General features: G+C 41.2%; 1 protein-coding gene across 12 annotated transcripts in view; it reads right to left on the minus strand.

Annotated features, from left to right (window-relative positions):
• The window catches only part of CDK14 (cyclin dependent kinase 14), a 742,587-nt gene that overhangs the window by 484,413 nt on the left and 232,659 nt on the right, over window positions 1–25,515 (minus strand). The window contains exon 1 of one of the 12 annotated variants that reach the window (XM_051852767.2): window positions 3,205–3,346. The gene's annotated coding sequence lies outside the window, so the exon portion shown is untranslated. 12 annotated transcript variants of the gene reach the window in all.

Below are 25,515 nucleotides of genomic sequence, written 5' to 3' on the forward strand. Positions count from 1 at the left end.
CAAACTTGAGTTAGTGACATAATAAGGAGGGTTGGGGGAAACTGCTTTTTTTCCCATATAAAAATCCAAGCATGCATTAAAAAGGAATGAAATTTTGATACAGATTATAACATGAAAACATGCTGTGTGGGGCCGGTGCTGTGGTACAGTGAGTTAAAGCCCTGGCCTGCAGCACTGGTATCCTATAGGCACTCCCATTTGAGTCCCGGCTGCTCCACTTCCAATCCAGGTCTCTATTATAACCTGGAAAAGCAGCAGAAGATGGCCCAAGTCCTTGGGGCCCGGCACCCGCGTGGGAGACCCAGCAGAAGCTCTTAGCACCTGGCTTTGGATCAGCTCAGCTCTGGCCCTTGCAGCCATTTGGGGAGTGAACCAGTGGATGGAAGACCTCTCTCTCTGGCTCTACCTCTCTCTGTAACTGTCTTTCAAATAAATAAATCTCTAAAAAAAATGCTGTGTGAAATAAGACAGACATGGAAGAACAAATATTATATTGATTCTAGGACAGGTAAATTCATGAACTTCAGAAGCAGAATAAGGACTACCAGGAGCTAGGGGGTGGGAATGGGGAGTTACTATGTAATGGCTGCAGTCTGTCACAATGGTAAAGTTACGGACATGGACAGTGATGATGGCAGCAAAACTCTATGAAGGTACTTGGTACCACTGATTTGTTAACAGAAAAAATGGGTGAAGTGGTTAGTTTTGTGCTATATATGCTTTATCATATAAAAAAATCTTAAGCATACAGTATTTCTTCCAGAATTACCAAAATGGGAGAAAAAAAAACTTGCCACAGAATTTCCCCTCAGAATATTTTCATAAGTAAATTGTAAGTTCCAAGAGAACAGGAACCAATTTGGTTTACTCATCATTATTACACAGTAGAGTCTTCCTAAATATCTGTTCAACACTTAAATACTTATAATAAAGTGCAGGAAAGATTCTCCTAATAGGAAATACAATTTTTAAAAAGCATCAAATGTACTAATCATTAGAAAGTACAATGGAACATATTCTGGAGGAAAATGCCAACACTACAGTACCCAAGCTCCAACAGGGAAGCAATGTTGCTATATTTCATCTGTATTCCCTTCACAGCATGCATTACACTGTCCTACATGTATGGAGTAGTGCATCTGTATTTCATCTGTATTCCCTTCACAGTGTGCATTACCTTGCCTCACATGTATGTGGTAGTGTAACTGTATCTCATCTGTACTCCCTTCACGGCTTGCACCACACTGCCTTACATGTATGGAGCAGTGCATCTGTATTTCATCTGTATTCCCTTCACGGCATTCACCGCACTGGCTTACATGTATGTAGTAGTACAGCTGTATCTCATCTGTACTCCCTTCACAGCATGTCTTACATGTATGTAGTAGTGCACCTGTATTTCATCTGTATTCCCTTCATGTGTGTCTTACATGTATGTAGTAGTGCATCTGTATTTCATCTGTATTCCCTTCACAGTGTGTCTTACACATATGTAGTAGGGCACCTGTATTTCATCTGTACTTCCTTCACAGCATACAACATCTTACATGTATGTAATAAGTGGCTAACACATTTTTGCACAATGAGAACAACTATATGTCTATAAAATCAATGTCATATTTCTGCTCTACTAATCCCCTTTTTAGAGATAGTTACTCTTTGTGGATGTATGGTTCCTTCGATCACAGGATGAAAAAATAAACTTCACAGCTTATACAAAGTGAAGGTAAAAATATAAATAGCCAAAAAAAATCACTCTCAGAAAAAGAAACAGAAAACACAGGCTACATAATCTTCTAAACAAAAAAAAGTTTATAGTTTAACCTGAATTTTCTCAGAAGTAGTAAATAACCAAAACAAAGCAAAATGTACACTCTACACTTTTTGGAAGAAAATTCAAATATTCATCCCAAAAATCAAGATCCAATCATTACTGTAAGTATTTGAGTGAACAGAGAAGTACACTTAAGTACTCTCACATCAGAATTTTTTCTTATACTAAATTATAACATATTATCAATGTACTTCCAAGCCTACCAAGTGTTCAGGTGTTCTTCCCTAAATTTACTTGTGTCAATAAATTATACAGAACTGGTTGATAGCCAATATGCAAGTTATTAACAATTCTCAACTAATATTCATCATCTACATCATTTACATTTTACTTGAAATACTAAGTCAAAGTCTACATAGACAGAATGTTTTTAAAGTAAAAAGTCAGATGTTGACAACTTTAACACTCAGCCCATAAATAACAGGTGAACGCACAGAGCCATGTAATATATTAGTCACACTCTAAACAATGTTAAAATGTGTCCTTCAACTTCAGCCTCTGTCCCTTACCAGATGCTGCGTACAGTTAACAAAGGAAACAGAAACTCAACCTCTGTCGATGCCATGGTTTACATGTCTAACTCTTGATGCTCATCTGTACAAGCAGGTAAGCAACATTCTGGAGGAGGTTATCTGCTGCCCTGGCCCTGCATGCACACGGGGGTCTCCATCAGCATCCAAAATGCTAAGTATCCACTACGAGAGACAGCACTTCAGGCAGAACTGCATGAAGATGAGCACTGCCACACGTGAAAGCAAAATCACTACAGGTGTAAGGATGCAAAACACCAGCACACTGACCTCTGCTCAGCAGCACACACTTAAAAACAGGAGAGGGGTGGAAGGAAGCCCCAGATGCCTAATATATGACAGATATTTATTCCTCTCTGGGTGAATCTAGTTAAATTCATAGACATCGGTTTACCCAAATGAAGAAAGTGGTCCCCTGTCCTTCACTTGCTCGATTCAGTGGGCAATCAGCCAAGCATAACCAGGCAAAACGATCTATAACAGCTCTTTGAGCTATAATTAATAAGACTAGTTTCCGAAGAAATAAGACTCAGCTTTGGCAAAGCAGCAGTCGTTCAACCTTCTCCCCATCTTATAAATGCTACTGGTGTTTACAAACTACAAGCAATAGCCTTGGGAGCCTCAGGAGACTCTCTCGTGAGTAACCTCCTGCCGGATCCCTAATTTAAACATTCCCTTTATCAATCTGTGATGTTTTTGGCAGTTAAATAGAAGGCAGTGAGTAAATGACATGCATAAAATGAATCCTTTTCAAGTTGTAAATGAGTGAGTCAGGATTCAGACTTGCCGAGCTGCTTCAAATTAAAACCTTTGCTGTAATTTTAAGCATGCTCTGCTTACCGTTTTGCTGTTTTCTTTCTCAGGCTCGATTCACCTGGAACTCTTTAACATCTCTCTAGCAATGTGTTTGCACCAGGCCAGGCTCATACAGCAACTGAATTCATATCTTTCTGCACTAGCAAGCTGAAATGGTACGGCCGTACTACAACCAAGAAAGGGGGAAGCATAAGCAAAAAAAAAAAAAAAAATCCCAGAAATCACCTAAGAGAAGCTAATCTCAGTGGAATAAGACCAAAAATGGTTCAGAAGAGCACAAAAGCATGCCAACCTTCAGTAACAATAGCTTAAACAGCTCCAATTCTCCCCCTCAAAAAATCTAATTTTTTCTCCAAACACGATGGACTTGCCTGTGGAGTTCCCAGGCAGGCAGAGTAACCGGGCTCTGCAGCAGCAATGCAGCCCAAGTGAGCGTGCATGTGCTGTCCAGGCAATTCTCACCACACTGTCTCTTCAGAAGGATATTGATTTGCTATGCAGGGCTGCTTCAAAAGAATAAGGAACGGGAGCCAAACAGCTAACGGTGATTGCATAGAAGGAAAAACATTTAATCAAGCGGATGCACCACATCATGCTCGGTTCAATTTTTCAAAAGCACTGGAGAAAGCCAGTAGGTGTCCTGGGTGACAACCCCATTACCACAATCTGAGGTCCTACAGAAGGCCAAGTTTAGGCTACTACCATTCGTGCTACAAAAGCTGCAGAATGGTTTCGTATCTCAATGTGCATATATTTGTCATATGCAAATGGAGCATAATGAGATCTGTAAAATAATTATGCACAAAATGTATGAGGTAAAAAATGCACAGGTGCAGTATTTACAGAACCAAAGTAATAGAATAGTTACAAGCTTGCAGAATTCTGGGTGGGCTTAGAGCTCATTCCACGCTCAAAAATAAAATGCCAACACAAACCAGATCTCACAATTCTGGGGCAAATTGTGCCAAGTCATGCCACAAGGTGCCGGGTGGCAAAGGAAGGATGCCAAACTGCTACTCTCCTAGCGACCCCTGCAGGACAGTGTAAGATCTACAGTTCATCCTTAAAGCATTTCCTAGCCTCAGAAAATCCAAACCCCAGAAATAAAAACTAAATTAGATGAAGACATAACAAGATGATGAAAAAATACAGCAGGCAGCAAACTAAAAAGGCAAGCATGAGATCTGGGCTTACAAATGCTCTTTATTTAAGAAGTTAATGGTACAAGACAAGGTAACTGCCATGCCATTGGTAAGCAGTCCATAATCCCATGGCTTCCAGGACTTGGTTGCACACCAATGACCAGAACGTTCAGGGAAAAGCATTTTCTCAACAAGTGCTGGTTGGTTTAAAGGCATCATCTCCCCTCAACACAACTGCAACACATCTTCACCTTCACCATTTTGAATGAAGCATGAAAATACTCACTTTTCTTTCTTTCTTTCTTTTCTTTTCTTTTTTTTTTTTTTTTTACTGCAACACAAAAGTTCAAAGTCTTATAGAAAGTTCTTCAAGGGTGTGCATGGTGACTCAATGGGTCAAGTCATCTCTAGCAATACACACATCCCAATATCAGAGTGCCTCTGCTTCCAATACAGCCTCCTGCTAATATGCACCTTGGATAGAGCAGGTGATGACTCAAGTGCTTGGACCCTCTGACACCAAAGTGGAGCTCTCGTTTCCTGGCTTGGGTCTGGAACAAGGAGCGAACGACCAGATGGAAGAAAATATTTCTATTTCTTTCTTTCTTTCTCTCTCTCTCTCTCTCTCTCATCCCTTTCTATCACTGTGCCTTTCAAATAAGTAAATCCTTTTTTTTCCAACATGTCTTCTTCAAACATAAAAACTATGTGTTTCCTTCCTCACCAAAGCCAGGAAAGAAAGCTATACCTCCTTGACATCTGAAAACTATTAAATTATATGAACATCATTTCTGTAGGGAGGATTTCATTTCAATATCTTTCAAGAACTTGAGGTTTTAGAACTGCTCATCTCTGAAGCCCACAAAGATTCTCTTTTTTCAACAACAACTCTTCTTATTTGAATGATTTAGGATTCAGTCAGATGCTGCCTCATAAAATATTTTCCCCTTTAAGGCTTTTGAGGGATGAATGATACCAACTGCATCCTTTTTATGCCTCCACAGCACATATCACAATGCTGGGCACCTAATAAAGCCTTCATAAATATTAAAAAACTATGAATTTCCCAACTCCATATTTTAGGGATGGATAAAGGTTATTCAAATGCAATCTCCCCTCCCCTCATTCAATGTTCCCTGAGAAAAACTCATGTTATAAATATTACTTTAGGGGCCGGCGCTATGGCATAGTGGGTAAAGCTGCCACCTGCAGTGCCGGCATCCCATAAGTCCACAGGTTTGAGTCCTGGCTGCTCCACTTTCAATTCAGTTCTTTGCTATGGCCTGGGAAAGCAGTAAAAGATGGCCCAAGTTCTTAGACCCCTGTACCTACATGGGAGACCTGGAGGAAGCTCCAGGCTCTTGGCTTCAGATCAGCCCAGCTCTGGCCATTGAGGCCATTTGGGGAGTAAACTAGTGGATGGAATACCTCTCTTTCTCTCTCTCTTTGCCTCTGCTCTATAACTCTGCCTTTCAAATAAATAAATAAAAATCTTAAAAAAAAAAAAAGAAGAAGTGCCACTTTAGTACTTTATCTAAGTAGTTCCTATGTCTTGTCTTCTGAAGAGTTAGTTGATAAGGACAGTTTCAAACTGTGTGTTCACTATGACATCCAATGAGCTTACTACAACCAAACATCTCCTTTATTCTCTTAGTTATTCACTCAACAAATGTACTGCTGTGCCCAGCAATGTGAACAACCATGTTCTCTGCATTTAAGGAACCAATTAATAGTTATAAATAAAGCAAGTGGGGCCAGCATTGTGGCATAGCAGATTAAGGCACCACTGCAACAATGGCATCCTATATGGACATGAGTTTGTATGCCAGGCGCTGCACTTGTGATCCAGTTCCCTGCTACTGCACCTGGGAAAGCAGTGGAAGATGGCCCAAGTGCTTGGGCCCCTGCCACCCAGATGGAGTTTCTGGTCCCTGGTTTCAGCCTGGTTCGTTCAGCTGTTGCTATTGTGGCCATTTGGAGATTAAACCAGCAGATAGAAGATCTGTCTCTCCCTCTCTTTGTGTAATTCAGCTTTTCAAATACATAAATGAATAAATATTTTTTAAAAATAAAGCAAGTGATTACAACACATTGAAATAACTGCTTTGAGAGCACTCTGGTGGGTGAAAAGAACCTTCTTTGGGTTCCCAGAGCAGACTACACAGAGAAGAAAGCATTAGGTTGAGGCATAGAGGCACCACCAAGAGGAACAGCTTACACCTGGAAGTGGAAGCTGCAGCACACACAGATTTGGCATTTTGCAATGAGGTAACGGTTTAGAAAATGGATTTGGGCCGGCGCCACGGCTCACTAGGCTAATCCTCCACCTGCGGCACCGGCACTCCAGGTTTTAGTCCCGGTCAGGGCGCTGGATTTTGTCCCGGTTGCCCCTCTTCCAGGCCAGCTCTCTGCTGTGGCCAGGGAGTGCAGTGGAGGATGGCCCAAGTGCTTGGGCCCTGCACCCGCATGGGAGACCAGGAAAAGCACCTGGCTCCTGGCTTCAGATCAGTGCAGTGCGCCGGCTGCAGCGCGACAGTCGCGGCAGCCATTGGAGGGTGAACCAACGGCAAAAGGAAGACCTTTCTCTCTGTCTCTCTCTCACTGTCCACTCTGCCTGTAAAAGAAAGAGAAGAGAAGAGAAGAGAAGAGAAGAGAAGAGAAGAGAAGAGAAGAGAAGAGAAGAGAAGAGAAGAGAAGAGAAGAGAAGAGAAGAGAAGAGAAGAGAAGAGAAGAGAAGAGAGAAAAGAAAATGGATTTGAAGAGGTGAAAGAAACGATACTGGGCAGGGGGGCACCTGGGAGGTAAAGACAATATTTCAAAAATGGTCTCAAGCTAAAGCAATGAAACTGGAGCATGGAAAGACAAAGGACATGGCAGACACTCAACACAAGTTACCCGTTGAGAGATCTGAAGTAAGGTCTAATGAGAAGGGAAAATCTAAGCATGACTTGAATTTTCCAGCATGACCAGATGGCAAGTGGGGTTGTACATGAAGAGAGGAAAAACAAAACCTTGAGAAGGAGGAGGGGACACTACTAAGAATTCAATTTGTCACACGTTGAGCTTTAGGTATCTCTGGAACATCCAACTGGACATGTTGAGTAGGTAGCTGTACAAGAGACTAGAGCTCAACATAAAGGCTCAAAACATACATGCCTTAGGTCAAGGCTTCCAAGAAATGGGGCAGGCCAGGACTCCTGTACATTTGACTTACTAATGGCATGTCCTCAGTGAAAAGGATGAGACAGGACAAGGAGGGGGAAAAAACAAGGAAGACTGTGCCTCAAACGAAACAGCTGCACCCAATATCAGTCCCACCTGAAGCAAGCGTAGCCCTGGGTTGCTCACTCGTTCACTGAGGCTGGAGAGGAAGAGATTCCCTGTAGCCTGGGCATTCACTGACAAAGCTGGTCTGAGCAAGGCACCCACAGCATACAAATGACCATGGTTCAGTCACAAGAAACAATTTTTCCTGTGCTCATTGGCAATTCCTGCCGCAGGGATCTTTGCTTTTGCTATTTACTCTTCCCAGAACAATCTTCCCCACATAATCATCTGGCAAATCCCCCTCATTCCTCAGAGGGAATGTGCTCCTCTCCAGAGGCCCTCTCTTGTGGCTCATCTCTCCACTTTCACACTGACCTGTTCTTGCTCACTACCTGATTTACTGAGATTTTTGGCTTCTCTTCACCACCAGAATGTAAACTGCTCAAGAGCAGAGGCTTCTACTCAAAGGTTCTCCCACGTCTCCTCAGCCCCTAGAACAGCTGTCAATACTTGTTCAGTAACTAACTAATAGGAACAGTTGCTGATGACAGAAGATCAAATAAATTGGGGGGGGGGGAGCTTTTATATAGTGGAAATGAATAGTGACCTTGCAGAATATGAGAGAAGAAATCATTTCAACAATTATGAATATACAACAAGTCTGGCCATAAAAATAAGTTTATTTTGGTGCAAAAAAATTTGAAATCCATGCATTTTTTTCATAATATGCATTTCCCATAAGCTTTTGAAAGACCTATCACACAGGATTCGACCTACTGCTATAAAGAATATATTAGGAGACACTGAGATGTATCTGAGATAATACTATAGAAGAAAAGCAGGGATTAAAAGAAAGTATCTACTTATAATAAAGGCCATCAAAACAAGCCAACAGCTTACATCATCCTGTATGGGGAAAAGCTGAAGGTTTTCTAAGATCTAAAAGAAAGAAAAATATCCACTTTCACTACTTTTATTCAACACAGTACTCGAATTTCTAGCCAGGCCAATTAGACGAGAAAGAAAGATAGAGCTTTCAAACTGGAAAGGAAGAAGTCAAATTGTCACATTGCATCTGACATGATAGCATATATTTAAAAATCTCAAAGATTCCATCCAAAAACTATTTAGTTAAGCATTATTAATACACCAATAGCAAATTATGTGAAAAATCAAGAAAGCAATCCCAATTCCAATAGCTACAAAATAGTAAAAATACTTAGGATAAGGCTTACCAAATAGGTGAAAGATCTCTGCAATGTAAACTATAAAACACTGATGCAAGAAATTGAAGGGAACAAAAGAAATGGAAAGGTGTCCCATGTTCATAGACTAGAAGAATCAGTATCATTGAAATGTTCCCACTACCCAAAACAATTTAGATTCAATGAAATTCCTATCAAGACACCAATGACATTTTCCACAGAACTAGAAAAAAAAAATCCTAAAATTTTTGTGGAACCATAAAAGATCACAAATAGCCACAGCAATATTGAGCAAAAAGAACAAAATAGAAGGTATCATACTTCCTAACTTCAAAATATACTACTAAGTTACAGCAATTAAAAATGGTATGGGATTGGTATAAAAACAGAAACACAGATCAATCAAACAGCACGAAGGGCCTGGAAGTAAAGTCACGCAACTACAACAACTTATCTTTGAACAAAGGAACTAAGGACATGCATGGGAGAAAGGGCAGTCTTTTCAATAAATGACGCTAAGAAAACTGGATGTCCACGTGCACAAAAATGAAGTGAGAACCCTCTCTCTCACATAGATTAAAGTATATTAAGATAATCGAAAATGAATCTTGATGTGAATGGAAGGGGAGAGGGAGTGGGAAAGGGGAGGGTTGTGGGTGGGAAGGACGGTATGGGGGGGAAGCCATTGTAATCCATAAGTCGTACTTTGGAAATTTATATTCATTAAATAAAGGTTTAAAAAAAAAAGGCCCTAATGTAACACTTGAAACTACTAAAATAAAACATAGATTATATGTTTTAGGGCATTGGAACAGGTGACATTTTTTTGGATCAGACCCCAAAAGCAGAGGAAAACAAAAGCAAAAATAGACAAATAGGATTTCATCAAAATAAACAACTTCCCCACAAAAGAAATAATAGAGTGAAGAGATAACTATAGAATGGGCAGAAGTATTTTCAAACTATACATCTGACAAAGGGGGTTAATATCTGTAATGATTCGATAGCAAGGGGAAAAAAAATAGCCTGACTAGAAAATGGGAAATAGATCTACACAGACATTTCTCGAGACACACGATCAACAAGCCCAAGAAAGAATGTTCCACATGCTAATCATCAGGGAAATACAAAGCAAAAGCAGAAGAAGATATCACCTCACTCCAGCCGGATTGGCCATTATTAACAAAAGATAGTAAGTGGTGATAAGTGCGTAGAGAAAACCGAACCCCTGCACATCGCTGGTGGGCACGTAAATTCATATTGCCATTGTGGAAAACAGTATTGAGGTTCCTCAGAAAACTAAAAATGGAATTACATTCATCAATCTCTCTACTAGGTATATAGCCAAGGGAAATGAAATCCATCTGTGAAAGAAACATCTGCACTCCCATGTTGACTGTATTCTATGCAGAAAAGCCAAGAAACAGAAACAACCTAAGTGTTCATCCACTGCTGGATGGATACATAAAAGGAGGTACATACATATGCATGTGGGAATACTATTCACCCAAAAAAAGAACAACATCTTGTCATTTGCAACAAGATGGATGGAACTGGACATCCTTATGTTAAATGAAATAAGCCAAGCACAGAAAGACAAGTACCACACGATCTCACTCATATGTGGAATTTTTAAAAGTTGATCTCATAAAAGTTGAGCATATACTGATGGTTTCCAGAGGCTGGACACAGAAAAGGGGAGGCAGGAATGGGAAAAGCTTCATTAATAGGTACTAAGTTATAATTAGAAAAAAAAAGTTATAATTCGATAGGAGTAGGAAGTTATGGCATTCTATTGCCCCGTAGGGTGAGTACAGCTAATGATCAGATCATGTATATTTTTCCAAAAAACAAAAAACTAGAACAAAAGACCTTAAATGCTTTCTCCATAAGGAAATGTTAAGCGTGTGAGCAGACAGGCATGTTTATCCTGACGGGACATTAAACAATGTGCACATGTACAGAAACATAACAAGGTATTCAATAAATATGCACAATTTTTATGTGTCAATTAAATTTTTTAAATTATTTCTAAATAATAAATCTGTAAATATTCTAACTTTGAACAGAAGAGAAAAAAGTCTTAAGCATCATCTCAGCTGACATTGAGCAAAAGAAAAGACAACAACAAATCTGAAATCTGCTTAGGTCAGTTTTGCAGGTAAACAAAAGTTGATCTCTTGAAACACCATCTTTATAGGAGATGCTTTAGAATTCAAAAAAGCAGTATGCACTTCTTGGACTTTTTAAACAGATTATAATAAACATTATTTTCAGGTCAGTTCAACTGATGATGAGGTCCACTCTGAACCTTAGCAACAGCAACAGAAAGTACACAGGACTGACTGGTGCCTCATCTCAGGAACCTGACATCTACGTGTTTCTCTGCCTGATGTTTATGATCCATTCTCTCCTGGCCAACAAACTTTCCTACTAATGACTCTAAATGTGCCTCCTCCTTCTAAAACCACACATTCTCCTCAGTCAGACCACAAGCTTCTACAGCCAACCCTGTGTTGGGTAACTAGCCAGGATAATTTAAGTGTGTGAACAGAGAAATGCTTTGAGTCATAGGTGGCCTCAAAGCAGAAGTCATAACTTTCTCCCAAGTGGAAAATGTTCGGATTCACCTCACTCGCTTTGTGGTACTCCTTGTCCATGCAGACAACCTTGTCTCATGCTGGCCCACCTACAGCTGTCTCAGACAACTTTAGTAAATCCTCAAAATTTTACAACAATTCTTCTCTACTGATGACATTCATTACTAACATGCCTATATATTGGAAGACGTGTCATTTGCTTAAAATTCTTTTTCAAAACACCGTGGATTTTCAGACAAGTCTGAATTGAATGCTTAAAATGCATCTTTTAACCTCAATACCAACACTGTACTAAAAATATCCACAAATCATTTATGACATATAGCATGAAAATTTTAGAGTTCTTTGTATTACTCAACTCTGAGGGTTTTCTGGATTCTGGAGGGCAAAAATGGAACTAATTTTATTAGAATACAGGTGATTCTATGACAATTCCTGAAAAAACTTTGTGTTCTGTTAAACTGCTCCCTAGAAAACAAGAGAGATGAAAGAGATGATTGAAGGTAGACCATTCAGAGTCCATGGATCCAGAGCACTAACAAAAAGAGAACAATCCTCATAAACACACTCAACATAAGCCACATCTTTTGTTGTTTTGTTTTTAATCTTAACCATCTGCATAATTACCAACTGGGTTTTTTATTTGATTGTGATGATTTAGAATTGTATACATTTACAGGGTACACAGTGATGCTATGATGTACGAATATAATGTGGAATACTTAAATCAAGGTAATTAACACACTGAAAAACCTCAAGTTCTTTTTGTGGTAAGGACATTTAAAATTTGCCCAACAATTTTGAAAAGTACACTACTCTGTTATTAACTATATTTACCAAGCAGTGCAAAAAGATAGCCAAAAAAAAAAATTACTCCTCCTGAGATTTTGTGTCCTTCAACCACTATCACCATTTCCCCTCTGGTCCCCAGCCTCTGTAACCACCATTCTGCTCTCCGCTGCCACAAATTGATTATTTTATGTAAATGAGAACATGTGGTACTTGTCTCATTTCACTTAGCACAATGTTCCATGATTCCATCCACACAGTTGCATATGACAGAATTCTCTTCTTTTTAAGGCTGAATAATGTTCCGCTGTGTGTATGCATCACGTTTTCTTTATCCATTCACCTTCTGATGGACATAGACACTTAAGTTGATTCCATAGTACAGCTATGGTGAACAGGAACACATGAACACAAGAATGCAAATCTCTCTTCCAAAAATATTTGAAGTCTTTTGGGTAAACATCTCGAAGGAGGATTGCTAGATGCAGATCTCCCTCATATCTGCATTCCCTCCAGTGCTAATAAAGTCTCCCATCTAACAGCCTGGCTAGAGAGAAATTCAGTGCTGGTCTCTATGAACTGCAGAAAATACAGCAGGTGAAAAAACGTTCATTGAGCTGACTGTCACCTAGGTGGAAAGTCCACAAAGACAGCCACAGCACACGGTAAAGCAGCACGGAAGGCAGAGAACCATCATGACTCTAATAACGTAAACAGACAGAAGCATAATACAATCATAAATAAAAAAAAAAAAAAAGACAAGCTTTATTTTTACCTGACTTTTTACCTGACTTTCAAATGTTAGAGCACAATTTTGCTTAATAGAAGATATTTCCTCCTTCCAAGTGATGTGTCCTCAATTATCCTGGGTAACACACAACAACTTGTCTAAATCTTAGTCTTTGCTCCCCCCCACTAAATTTCTAAACCTTGTCACATAAGACTGGTATTTGCATTAAGACATGTATTGATTTTCTACATACCAAGCACATTTATGGTTTTTACATACAAGCACACACATTCATGTGCTTGGTATTTATTCAGGTGACATACATATAAAATGTGGGGATGTTTACATGGCCTGACACAGTTTTCATAATTATGCCCTTGCAGAAATTCAACTGGAGCTTTCTGGTGTGGACCATGCCCCCCAAGTGTGTGAAGTGGAGAAAACCTGATATCAGTATGATTTCTATTATGACCACTTTTATAGAAGAGCAGGATCAGAAAGCTCAAAATGTACAGCACTAATACAACCTACGAAATGTGAATTGAATTATGAGACTTCAGTGAAAGACACAAAATTCTCAGGTAGCAGCAAAATGAAAAGCAAAAGGCACTGAGAAAAGATGTGAGGATTTTCTCCCTTGCTGGTGTCAGGAGGTCAGTAAGGACAGAAGCTGCAAATCCATGACTTTCAAAGAGCTTCTTAAAGAGCTAAGTGTCATTTTTTTAAACTTACCTACATTTTTGAATTAACTATGAAAAGAGGGATAACGTTTCCTAGTTTGGGGGTTCAAGTCAGATTTATTGCTTTTAGGAAAATTTTCCTTGCTTTCTAAAATTTCACTTAGTTAGAAAAATCAAGAAAGTTCACAAAGGAAAAAAAAAACTTTCTTCAAAGTATGTCAAACAGACATACAGAAATGATTTTTAATAACAATTGATAATTTTAAAACTAAAAAAATTCTGCCACTGATACAGTGTGTATTTTGAAATATTAAAAAATTATTCATTAATGGGGCAAGACACAGCTCAGGACGCCAGCATCCCACACCAGAGCGCTGATCCAAGTCCTGGCTACTCTGCTTCCAATCCGGTTTCCTGCTAATGTACCTGGGTAAGCAGTGAGAAACAGCCCAAGTACTTGGGCCCCTGCTTGTCACTCCCCCTCTTCGTGGAGGAGCGACACTAAGCCCTGCCTAGGCTTCATATCCGAGTCACGGCACCATTATGTCGCTCCCCCTCTTCATGGAGGAACGACACAGGACCCTGCGCTGTTCTTATGTCTGCTTGGCCCTCCCCGGGTTTGCTGCTGGTTCTTCCCGGGTTGGCTATCGTCCCTTCCACCTCCGTGGAAGGGCGGTTCCCCCTAGCCACTTTCCCCACTTCCGCGGGGGAGCGGCACACCGCCAGCCGGCTCTCTCGGGGGCTGCACAGGTGTTCCTTCAGATAGATGTTCCTCTTAGATGTTCCCGGTGCATGTTGTCTCTCTCCTCCTTTATAGTCCTCTTCCACCAATCCCAACTCGGCTGCCCACACGCCGAGTACGCTGCTCTCCTCCAATCAGGAGCAGGATCAGCTCCTGGAGGTCATCACTCAAGTTGGCAAGAGGCAGCTGCGTAGAAGCTGTTTCCTCCTCTCCCAGCGCCATATTGTGGGAGAGCAGATGCATAGAATAAGTCTTAATTCCAGTAACTTAGTCTAGTCCGAGTTGCTCCCAGTTGCTCCCCACACCTGCTACCTGTTCAGTTCCTGACCGTTGTCATTGGCCCAAACCAACCCTGGCTGCTGCAGCCATTTGGGACATGAAACAGCAGACAAAAGATCTCGCTCGTGCGTGCTCTCTCTCTCTCTCTCTCTGTAGTTGTAAGGGTTGTGAACCAGTAGATTTAAGATCCCTGTCTCTTTCTCTCCATCTCCCTTTTGCTTTCCCTCACTCTCATCCTTTCTCTCTCCCTCTCCCTTTCACTGTCACTCTTTAAAATAAATAACCTTTTTTTTTTTTTTAAGATTTATTTTATCTATTTGAAAGACAGAGTAACAGAGACAGGTATAACCAGAGAGAGGTCTTCCATCCACTGGTTCACACCCCAGATGACTGCAATGGCCAGAGCTGAGCTGATCAGGTACCAGGAGCCTAGAGCTCCTTCCATGTCTCCCACGTGGGTGCAGGGGCCCAAGGACTTGGGCCATCTTCTACTGCCTTCTCAGACCATAGCACAGAGCTGGATCGGAAATGAAGCAGCTGGGACTTGAACCAGCGTCCATATGGGATGCCCGTGCTGCAGGCTGGGGCTTTAACCCACTGTATAACACCACTGGCCCCTAAATAACATATTTTTAAAAAAGAATTATTCATTAAATAATTTCCTTTGTTTTACTCTATAATATACTAAAGAAATAAGAGAAAATACGAAGACCATGAACAAGAATGGGTAACCATGCTCTAGATTCAACAATAACAATTCAACAATTACTATAAGAAATAGTGGGTGGCGCCAGTGCTGTGGTGTAGTGGACTAAAGCCTCTGCCTGCAGTGCTGGCATCTCATATGGACACTGGTTCTAGTTCCAGCTGCTCCTCTTCCTAACTGCTCTCTGTTACGGCCTGGGAAAGCAGTAGAAGATGGCCTAAGTATTTGGGCCTCTGCACCTGTGTGGGAGACCCGGAAAAAGCTCCTGATTTCAGATCAGCCCAGTCCTGGCCATTGCGGCCATTTGGGGAGTAAACCAGCAAATAGACCTCTCTCTCTGTCTCTCCCTTTCACTGTCTATAACTCCACCTCTCAAATAAATGAATAAAAATCTCTAACAAACAATGGTGGAGCTGACGTGGTGGTGCAGCACATTAAACAACACTGTAATCTCATATGAATGCCAGTTCCAGTCCTGGATGCTTCACTTCTGATCCAGCTAGCTCCCTGATAAACTGCCTGGGAAAGCAGTAGCAGATGGCCCTAAATACTTGGGCCCCTGCTACCCATGCAGGAGACCCTGATGGAGTTCCAGGCTCCTGGCTTCAACCTGGCCCAGCCTTGGCCATTGCAGTCATTTGAGGAATGACTCCCTCTCTCTTTCTGTAACTCTTTCAATTAGATAAATAAAATCCTTAAAAAGAAGAAGAAGAAGAAGATGGAAGAAAGAAGGAGAAGAAGAAGAAGAAGAAAACAAAGAGATAACCAACCAATCTCAAAACTGACATTAAGATATGTGCTCCTGGGTAATTTAATTGACTTTCCTGTGGCCAATGTTGCAGTACTTGTCTTTTCAAGCTAATCTTAGTATAACTGACATCATTCCCAAACCCCACATACATCAACCTTGAAAAACAGAAAGTAAACAGAAGTAGCCATTTAGTTGACGAAGATTCATTACATCATTTAACCAACCAATCTCACTGGTTTAAGAGAGAATGAGATTCACTGCAAAAATGCATAACTATAAGATATACTAAGAACACTCAGGGCCTGGCATGGCACAGCAAGTTAAGCCACCGCCTGCAGGATCAGCATCCCATATGAGATCCAGTTCAAGTCCTGGCTACTTCACTTCTGATCCAGCTTCCAGCTCATGGCCTGGGAAAGACAGCAGAGGATGGCCCAAGTGTTGGGCCCCTGCCACCCACATGGGAGACCTGGATGAAACTCATGGCTCCTTGCTTCAGCCTGGCTCAGCCGTGGTCACTGCAGCCACTTAGGGAATGAATCAGTGAATCGAAGATTGATATCTACCCTCCCGTCTCTGTCTCCGTCTCTCCTTCTCTCTGGGTAACTCTGCTTTTCAAATAAATACGTCTTTAAAAATGAAAAAAAAGAAAAAGAAAAAAAAAAAGAACGCTGAAACCTTAATTTACTTACAACCCTTTAGTATCCAATACAACAATGACAACACCAGAACTCAAATACTGGTTGAATGCTTCCTGCTACTGCTGTGTGTCTGATACGTCCTTATTTCCATAAAGAAAGGCCAGCACACCTTGTCTCCCTTGCTGAGAAATGGCTCCTCCCCCGATGGCATCCACTGCCGTCTAAAGAGGGCTGCACCCTGTCCAGGACCAGATGAGGGACTTTTCTGGGACTTCTCCAGCCAGAGCTCAGGTGCACCCCACCCCTCCACCCTTGACGGTGTGCCAGAGCCACTGAAGCATCAGCTGAGAAGCCGCCATGTAGAGAAGCTCAACAGAGATCCTGAAGCTCTCAAGAAGGAAGAGCAGAAATGAGGGCAAGAGACGGAAGTACTGATAACACGGAATCCCTGGTCCCTACCCCAGAGGTCCTTAGCAAGGATGGTTGCCTCATTCTCCACAGCTGTTCAGTCTTTGTTTCTGTTCTGTCACACTGACCCTCCCAATAAATACACTTCAAGTTTACTTCAATTCTTTGCGACCAAGAGTAATTGAACACACGTGAATATATCATAAGAAGGATACAGAAGCTAGAGCTACGTGATTCGAATAGATGTGTTGCTTTAAGTTGATGTAGACTTCTATTAAAGTAGGAAAGAATTGGTTTAATAGAGTTAAAGGTCTTCCCAAAGTTTCCTCATATATCTAACTATATATAGTAATAATTCTATAAACTTGCACTAAGTTGAGTCTCATACATTAAAATTTTATTATTCATTTTCACAATTTGTAAAGTGAAGCCATGGAACACTAGCTGTTAATCAGTTCTCTGCACCTGTAGGAAGCTGGAAAACACTGGCCAATTAGTTTAACCAGGCACTCAAGTTGCTGTGTGGCATATACTCATATATTAGGCACGGCAGCCAAAGAAAAATAAACCAATTAGCCTTGCAGATACCATCCACAAAGTGCTGGTAAATACTGCCCCCTCCCCTCATATATACTGAAGAAATGTCATAAAAATTAGGAAAGTTAAATCTGTTTGAGGCATTCAAAGCCTTCTGCTCATGAAGGAAAGAGGGTTATTAAAAATTAAAGCAGTAACAGCAAGAAGAGTTTGGAAAAAGCCACCAATGTATTGTGAAGGGAATTGTGGAGCTTGAAAAGAAAGGGCTTTAAGAAGATGTTATAAAGCAAACTATGCTTCCTATACTTCACTATTAAAGGGTTTTATCTCCCCTATATTCTATTCATTTACCAACCATTTACAGAGTTTTATATTATTAAGCACTCTATGGGGTGTACAGATGAATGAGACACAACTGCTGCTGTCATAGGTACTCAACAAATGATTATTATACAGTGAAATAACTGCCATAGAAAAGGTAACAGAAAATACCATGAGAGTTCAAACTGAGGGAGGCTTCAGAACAAGAGAAGCAAAACCGGCAGATTTTCTCCTCAAGTAACCAAGTTCTGAACACCAGAGTCACAAATAATTCAATCCAGAAGATGCTGGCAGGGGGGTGTATACCCAAAGACTAGCAGTGATCACTCTTAGCATAAGAATTGTTATCTATATCTGGATGTAATCTGATAATTTAACAAAGAACCTCTGTAATGTCATAGGGGATCAGCCTAGAAAAGTTGAACAATTTCCGTAATTCAAGCCCCTGCGAACAATGGTTCCCTTCTCCCCTCTCATGGAAGACTATCTGGACAGACTCCAGAGCCTGCAAGTACACTGCATGCCCATATGGCTCAAAGACATGTTTTCCCAAGTTCTTCCCCAGTTGCCCTGGATGCAGACAGCCACACTTCCCCCTCATATTCCTTCAGAAAAGTTTAGCTTTGGGGATTGTTGTGACACCTAGTCATCAGGGACTTGAAGAGTCTGTCTCTCTCTCAATTCCTTTACCCAGAATGGAATCTAATTTAGGAAAAGCAGGGTTTTACTTAACTCAATACAAAGACCAAACTGGTTAACTCAAATAAAAGCACATGAGTCCCCTAAGTAGCACTGTTTCTAGTAGTCATTCAAGGAAGAATCAGCTCCTATTCACAGAGTGTCTTCCTGACTGATTCCATCACTACCAGTCCCTTCCGTGGGCAGTATGCATAAACAGAATACGCAGGACCACCTGACTTCAAAGAACCATAGCACAGCCCGGATCCACCTTGGGAAGATGCTTCCTGGCATATCCACCAAGGATAATGCAAACTCTGAAATAAAAACTGTTTGGATAAGGAGAAAAGAGACAACATTATAGATGAAGCCCTGTAAACAAGTCACTGATGCCAAAACTTAAACAGTAAGATGGAGAATGTGAGCTCAAGAATGAAACAAACCTGAGTTCCTGATCCAAGACTTGGGAATGATACCTAATGTATGGGAACAATATTAAGAGTTCGAGGTTGTAAGAAAGTTAAATGGTAAACAAATGGCTAAGAACAGTGAAGGGTTTACAAGGCATTTACAGCCTACTGATAAGCATAAGGTATACTTAGGAGTGGCCAGACCCTACGATTTTAGCACAAAGAGGCCCCCAGTCCTGGAGCTCCTGCTTCTGCGTGAGTCTTGTCCTGGTGCTGGTTCTCTTCATGCACTTCCCCATGGGCACTTCCTTCTGGATCAGCCATGGGCTAGCAGGCTCATCTTCGCAGCTACTCTACAATTCCATCAGTTTCCACAGCATCGATCTTCTCTAATTTTATAAATCTGTTTCTGTTGCCATTACACTTGGCTTTTGCACCATTCCATGAAATGTAAACACTTCTTAACAGTCACAGAAGCTACCTCATGTCACTTATTGATACTTTTTTTGGCTAAAGGTGGAAGGAGCTGTATATAGTCAGCTAAGAGTTTTAATGACAAGTTTGTTCTCTTTGTCTCCACAGCTGATTTTTCTCACTGTATTTCCTATGAAGCTGCAGCTCAAGAGTCAAGTCAGAGCCAGAATCCATGGTTACATAATGAAACTTCAAAGATAAGGTTTACTGACTAGATTAGAACAATGAGAAGAGATTTACCACTATCAGAACACACAAGGGAAATATCCTGAGTCGTGAAGAAGAGAGAACTTTGCAAATAAAACAGGGAAATCAGTCACTAAATGTGCTCTTACCTGATTGCCACTGGAAACTTTGGACAACAGGAGATTGAAAACACAAAAACAAAAACTCATAAAGAATCAATTTTCCAACTGCAACCAAATAACTTTCCAGATAAATAGTTCTAAATTGTCAGGCACACATTCTCAAAAAACTTGGGGGTGTTTTAGAATAACTGATGTCAATCAGGAAGTAATGACTCTCTCTTCTGAGAGCACACTAAACAGAATGTTCCATCTGATTAAAGAAAGAACAAAATTCTTGGGCATAAGCTTTCAAAACATAAACAACTGGCTTTCTTATTAAAATCTAGTGAATCAGCTATGGTGCATGTATCTATGTAGAAGCAAAATCTACCCACACATGTTAAATCTCAACTAGGAAAACTCACACACTTCCACTTACTTACAAAATTATTTACCTCTATGTGTAAATAACGTAAGGCACTACTACTAAGAAGCCACATTTTAGTATTAGGAAAGGTAGTTTATAGGTAGAATTGGTTGTTCAGCTATTATCACAATTAACACAAGATTAAAATGAGGCTGTAAACACTAATAAATAATTAGTATTAGAGCAGTGAATACAAGTATAGATGAAATACCACCACCCAGAGTTCTGCAGAGATTTTAGAAGATATTCCCCATACACTGAAAATGTAAAAATATAATTATGCAGTCTCTTAATTTCAACTAAAGCTAAACATACCTATCAGAAAAAATCCAAGTCTTTAAGTACTTTTTAAAAAACAACTGGCATGAGCATGCAACAGCTTTGTTAAGATTTACTTATTTATTTGAAAGGCTGAGTTAGAGAGAGAGAGAACAAACGAGAGACAGAGAAGGAGATCTTCCATCTGCTGTATACTTCCTAAATGGTTGCAACAGCCAGGACTGGGCCAGGAGCTTCACCCTGGTCTCCTACATGGGTGGCAGGGGCCCAAGCACTTGGGCCATCTTCTGCTGCTTTTGCAGGCACATTAGCAGGCAACTAACTGAACTGGAAGTGGAGCTGCTGGAACTCAACCTGGTGCCCATATGGGATGTCAGACTCAGAAGGTGGTCTAACTCACTGCACCACAATGCTGTCCCTGCAACACTTCTTTTTAAGCAGGAATCATTAGGAAAATTATTGATTAGTTTAACCCTATTAGATATTATAAAAGAATTAGAATACTTTTACCAACATTATGTCAGACATACAAGCCTTCTCTAAAATTGCTTTAAAGTTAGTTCTGGGTTTATAGAACGTCTCACACAGGGCAGCTCAGCTTTGCATCATTTCTAAGACACCATCTGATAAATGAAACCCTGAAGGACGAAAGCATTAACACTGGAATCTGACGGCTTATGCAAAGATCTGCAGTACCACAGAGAATGTAACAAGCTCGTGTGCAAGAGCGTGCACGCTCGCTCGCTCTCGCACTCTCTCTCGGACAATTTCCCCCTATTTACAGGGCCTGTAAGGATTAGCTGAGGTCTGTGTTCTGTTTAACAGAAAAAGGGGTTTGGGCTCGGGTGACAGGACTGCCTCTACCCCCAAAGTTGCCTTTTACCTATAACCTCCTTTGATCCCTCAACTTGTCCCAGGAACAGCTCGGATGCCTTGTTCTCATAAAGAATAGATCCCAGGTGGTTCCACTTCTTCCCCTCAGAGCCACCCTTAATCCCAATTTAATCAGATTCCTGCCCTCTTCTCTCCACTGAAGGTCAGCAGGGCCCCATGGGCACCGCTGATCACCTCCCGGCCATCACCCCAGCCTCCCAGCTCTGCTCTTTCTGCTGCTACTCTCCTACCCCTCCTCCCGCCCTAGTATATATGCAACAGTCAGAGTTTGAAAAGTATCCCTGTCCTACTGAAAACTTTAAATAGCTTCTGACCTGGCATGAAAGCTACCTCCGGACCATGTCTGACCTTCTCACCAGCCCCTGGCCCACAACCTGAGCTCTCCCTGCTTCTTGAGAGCATCAAGCCCCCTGCATCTCAAGGCCATCACAGTCTCCAGAAGCATCCTTCCTCAGACTCCCCTGCCCCACACTCCCTCCTCCTTTCAGAGCTAACCTCTCCGCAGTGCCTCCCCTGACCATGCAAAGCATCCTTCCCCAGACCCCTCCGCCCCATGCTCCCCACTCCTTTCAGAGCTACCCTCTCCGCAGTGCCTCCCCCACCGTGCATCAGCGCTCACCACCCCCATTCCCATCTTCCCTTCCCTTTCCTTGACTGAGCTGACATTTCTTAATGTCTGACACGAAAATACGATGCATCTGTTTATTACACAAAGGTCCCTGAAGAAGTCTGAGGAAAACACATGGAATTAAAACCTAAGTTTATTTTGGTACAAAAATTTTGAAAGACACAGATTTTTCATGATATGTCTTTCTCATGAACTTTGTGAAGACTCCTCATATGCATGTCATCCCCACCGGAGTAAAAGTTCCACGCTGCAGAAATGCGTCTACCTGGCTTTCTCTTTAGTCTCCAGGGACAAGGCCAGTGCCTGCTGAGCAGGAGAAACTTGGTCCACAGTTGCTGAATAAATCATTCCTATACTCTCACTTTCTGTTTACTGAGATAGAGAGAATATACATTTCAATTGTTTATTACTGTAAGACATATGGTACAATGGCAAAATGAACCTATTAAATAATTTTCAAATTATATTTTTAGAGCTTCATAATGATAGATAAAGATTTCTAGGCAGAAAGGGCTATGAGGTAAAACAACTGAGGTAGGAAAGATTACAACATACGTAAGTTCCCTACAGAGAAGCTGGGGGAGAACGGAGAAAGGCAGACAACAGATGATGAGTGGGATCACGCTGACGGCAAGAAAAAACGCAGCTGTGAAGTCACTGAGTTTTGCATGCCTCATCTTGATGTCATAAGCAAGGAGACAGCAGTCAGAATTCCACCTGGGAAACACTATGTGGGCCCCATCGTATTATACAACCCAAATCCTAATATGTTCTCTTACCTGAAGGGGCAGCCTCACTGCTCCTGATCAGCAGAGACATACAAGTACTATGTCTTAAATGTTCACTTAACCCCTTGTCATTTTTACTAAAAGACATCTGAGTTTCTTACAAACCTCTAACTGATCCATTTTCCCAGTGAAACATTTTCTCAACATGTTCCAATTTGAATATTTTCTACTATTAATCAATTAGCTCTTCAAGAACACTTATATGACAGCCTTTAATTAATACACAGATTTCTGCATATCACAGCAAATCAGTTAAACTCACTTGTAATACTAAATACTACACTGGGTAGAGGAATATTCAACAAGAAAATTCAATTACAGTTATTTTTACTAGTAGAAACTGGCATCTGATTAAGATATTAAAATAGTCTGGAGTTTATCCAATATAAACTTCAAATGAAGGCAAAAGAGAGTTCAGTTGGTCTAGACAAAGACATATAAAAAGCCTTATATTTTTAAACTTAGAACAGTAGGTATGATTTTTTAATATTTAATATATGCTAGTAGAAAGAAACGTCACATAAAATATATATTGTCAGTGTGCTAAGTTTCTTTTCAATCAAATGTCTTTCAATTAAATTTAAATAGGTGTGCTTTCATTGGTTCCTTAAGTCATCTGCTTTCTGCTCCGCGGGGTTCCCCAGTATCTTTAGCATTCACCATATAATCATCATTTTCTCTTCTTACCTTAGGAGCTTGCTCACAGTATCTCAGTCAGCAGTTACCCCATATGTGACAGCTTCACAGAAACACACACTGATCACCTATTACACGTCAGGCACAAACGCAAGCACTAAGGCCCAAAGACAAAAAAGATGAGATCCCCAGCCTGCAGCAGATCCTGCTGACACTCAACCAGCCTTGCTGCCTTTCCACCTCTCAGGCTTCCACAATGGTGTAGGTCATCCTTCCAGTTTATACATATGCCCTAGTTATATCTGATAATATCTCCTTATCCAAAAGGCGTAATTCCAGTGGCACACCTGGTCTTCCATGATGACACATCTTACATCAGGCTCTTTATCCTGTAAGTCAATTTGTGAACAAAGCAAAATTCAGGAAAATGTGTGATATTAGCCGTCCTAACTTCTCTCTGCTCAGTAAGTTTAAGCTTAATGCCAAAACAGAGAGGCTGTAGGGAAAGAACCATCACAATGAATGAGCAAAGGCCCAAAGTCAATGACTGAGTGGGTACTTCCTTACTGTAACTTCTTCATGAGCATGGAGTCCGGAGAACTGACCCTAGGGACACAGAAGCAACACAGACACGATTATCCTGTAGCACAAACTATTCAGCTTCTGCCCTCCTGATTGGCTTCTTTGAAGGTACCCATCCTTGAAATTCCCCACAACACAAGTAAGCCTGTGTGATGTTACCAGGACAGCACAAAATACAAGTTACCCGCATAAGCCGTTCATTATCAGGATCCAAGATACAGAAGGAAGGACAAAGTCCAGAGGAGCACAGCTGTCCTAGCTGGGAACACATACCTAGCAGGTGCTAACTTTGACATACTTCCTGCAAACCAAGCTGGACCCACAGACAAGGGCCTATACCAGGTCAGAACACACCACCAGCTTATGTAACTTATAGAACATCTGTTCAATAAATTTTTAAGCATGAAGGGGCACAGATGTATTAAATTTTAAAAAACGACCTTTAGCCATTAACCTTAATATTTACATTCCACAGAAGTAGTCACATTTTAAGGCCGGCGCCGTGGCTCAATAGGCTAATCCTCCACCTTGCGGCGCCGGCACACCGGGTTCTAGTCCCGGTCAGGGCGCCGGATTCTGTCCCGGTTGCCCCTCTTCCAGGCCAGCTCTCTGCTATGGCCAGGGAGTGCAGTGGAGGATGGCCCAGGTGCTTGGGCCCTGCACCCCATGGGAGACCAGGAAAAGCACCTGGATCCTGGCTCCTGCCATCGGATCAGCGCGGTGCGCCGGCTGCAGCGGCGGCCATTGGAGGGTGAACCAACGGCAAAGGAAGACCTTTCTCTCTGTCTCTCTCTCTCACTGTCCACTCTGCCTGTCAAAAATAAAAAAAATAAAAAAATAAAAAAATAAAAAAAAAGAAGTAGTCACATTTTAAACACCTTTGGGAAGAACATACAATTTCAAAATGGAGGTGGGGAGTAAATATGTACAAAATCTGAAATAGTTCCCATAACAACATGAAAAGGAATGTGACTTTTCACACTGTGGCTGAAAGAACTCTTCTTCCATTCAGGCACTTCACATTTTTATGCACCTTTTCCTATTAAACCCCCCACAAGCTACAGAACCCTGCTGGCACAATGCTTTTCTCTGGGGAGAATTTTTTTTTAGCTTGATAGAAGAAAAGGCCTGAATTTAAAGCAGTTTTTCTTTCTCATCAGAACAGTGCAGTGACCTCTATGCAAAACATAACGGAAAATGCAAGTCAATGCTGGAAGGAAGAAAATGAAAGCTGGGTTTGTGTCTACAAAGATATTAGATCTGTAACGTAGGAGTCCACACAAGTAAAACACAGAAAGTATAAAATAATCCCATGCATGTGGCAACCCCTCATGACAATATCTCCCAAAGAGGATGTGGGTACTATTGGAACACTGACTCACATTACCAGTCTCCCCAAATTTTCTACATGTTCAAGACAGATACAGAGAAACGCTGATGGAATCAAAGTCAGC

Source organism: Oryctolagus cuniculus, chromosome 16 (genome assembly GCF_964237555.1).
Source record: "Oryctolagus cuniculus chromosome 16, mOryCun1.1, whole genome shotgun sequence".
In the NCBI taxonomy this organism is placed as follows: domain Eukaryota; kingdom Metazoa; phylum Chordata; class Mammalia; order Lagomorpha; family Leporidae; genus Oryctolagus; species Oryctolagus cuniculus.